The sequence below is a fragment of the Rhagoletis pomonella genome, unplaced genomic scaffold, assembly GCF_013731165.1.
Source record: "Rhagoletis pomonella isolate Grant_MI unplaced genomic scaffold, Rhpom_1.0 Rhpom_scaffold_00003, whole genome shotgun sequence".
Taxonomy (NCBI): domain Eukaryota; kingdom Metazoa; phylum Arthropoda; class Insecta; order Diptera; family Tephritidae; genus Rhagoletis; species Rhagoletis pomonella.
Window position 1 is genome coordinate 57,903,227 of NW_023458557.1, and position 2,563 is coordinate 57,905,789.

Sequence of the window (2,563 nt, forward strand, 5' to 3'; positions counted from 1 at the left end):
AGTGCGGGTGATATACCAATGTAGCATAGTTAAATACTGTGTACATATTTAACTACAATGAAAATGGTGAAAAATATTACAATTTCGGCATGTGACTGGCAAAAACTCTAAAATACACACAAATTGTGGTTTCCAAGACATGTACTAAGTGATTAGCCCAACAGTATCCTTCAACTTGTCAACTCGCGGGAAATTCCCCGATTTACAGGGAATTTCGATTTAAGTGGCAATCGGGGAATGAACACTTTTTTTCGAGGAACTGGGTATGTTATTTTTATATCTTAAAATAACCAAATTAGACGAATATGTTAATTTTTAACCATTTGACCCTTTTTGGGGCGACATTTTTCCAATTTTAGTCATAATATCTCCACAACAAGAGTTTTCCCAGACATAAACTATATACCAGATGAAAGCTAAGGTTTTGGGCTAGACTTGTGGAAACATAGAATAAAATCGGCTGACCAGTTTTTGAGAAAATGCCCGAAATCTCTATTTTCAGCAGCCCGATTTTTAGTTTTCAGGCGATAACGTTATGACATATTTATATTTTATAAACGGTAAAGACAGCGTTAGATAGCTTGTCTTAAGACCCTCCTTCTGATATCCACTTCAAGGAGTTGGAATGAGTAGTGCGACCTCAGTGGTAGTTTAAAAAATTGCCTCTTTCGAATTCCAGGCATCAGCCACGCCCGCCAAGGCCTACGAGTCGAAACATCGTGGAACCAAACCTTCTTAGTTTTTTTGGTACCTAAGTTCTGGAAAGTTTGAAAAAAATTAAATGAAGGTACGTACAGACGCTACACACATCGCAAGCATCTCGTAGTTGAGACACAAACCAAAACCAATTTATCGCTATATCTTTCTAACTAGTAGCCGGAACTCAATATATAAGGTGTCGTTGGAAAGGTACTTACCTATAGAATAACACTAAATATGTTGGGTGTATCCACATACCCCCTTAAACCGGCAATAGCAAAAAAACATTTTTTGATTCGCAACACTTTAGCTTAAAATTTAAGAATTCGGATAATCGTTTATAAAACTTGAATACATTTTCTGGACACACTCTACAAGACCTTTCCAATGATATATATAAGCGAGTCATTTCATATATTTGGTACGAAAACCAAAAAAATATTTTTAACAGCGGTTTTTTGCTGCAGTTTACTTCTATTTGATACGTAGATAATGGATCCACGGCAGTGTGCAAACCTCTACCACATATGCGGTAGATCTACCACATTTTTAAAATTTGGGGTTCTACCACACAAGGCTTAAAATTTACCACATTTTTAGACAGAACATTTGTTTACAATTTTCACATAATTCTAAAATTTCAACTCAATTCTAATAAGAAATATACAAATTATTCAATAAATTTTTAAAAACGTACATCATAACATTGGCTTTAAATATATCTGCGCCTTAACTTTTCTTTCTTCCATTCTATGGTTTAATATGCATATACGCAAAAATATAAGTTTGTCGAATATTTTATCGACTTAATAAAATGGGACATTTAATCTGGTAAAACACGCACAAATACTTAATACTTAACAAGGATTTTTCTCAAATTAATGAAAATATTATTTTCTTTATGATTATATTCTCTAACTAGAAAACTAATGTTATACGGTAGACAAACGGGCTCGATTATTTGCATAACCAGCCTTAATTTGCTTTAACTCATGCATTTTCCTCTTTAAAATGAGCATAAGCAGCCGAACAAATGTACGAAATTTTTGGGAATTAACTCGGATCCGGGGAATTTTCGATGACAGCACTGGTAAAAACGGCCAGTTGTTGTCTTTTGTACAAGTAAGCAAACGAAGCAGTCGAGTTTCGCGTACGTGGTAGCCGAGTGGTGAGAGTTGCGAGCTACAAGCCTGTAGCTGCGAGATTCGATACTCGGTTGGAGCGATTGCGAAAAATTTTTTGTTTTTATTATTTATTTTATATTTTTTTATTCTATTTTATTTATATATTTAATTTTACTTTATTTTATTTTCATTTGCTTTATTTTATATCACATTTCTTATTTTACTATTAGTTAATTTTAATTTTTAGAGATTAATTTTATTAAAAATTCAACAACAACTAACTGAAAGTGACGTAAAAAAAAATATAGAACTTATAAAAAAAAGAATGAAAAAGAAATAAAAAAGTATACTGGCCGTGGGACTCGAACCCACAACCTTGCGGCTGGTTTATTCGCATTACTGCCGTCTGTAAGGGTAAAATCTTAATTTGCATTTATGCTTATTAATTCAAATTAATTTTCTCCGTCTGTCTACCATATTATACATACTTGTTTTTGCATCAATTTCGTTGAATCAGTACGATCCACAAGCATTACATTTTCCGATCTAATTTTTGAGTTGTGTCCCTTTTGACGACGGCAATATGTATACCCAATAAAAATATGAATTGGAAAAAACGGGTTTGTACACTGGTCTTGCCCCTAAACTTCATTTGGCAAGATTCCGCCATCTTGGATTTCAGTTTGTTTGGGTTTTTTTGCGAATTGTAGGCTTATTTTGCATTTTTCGTAAAAAATGGT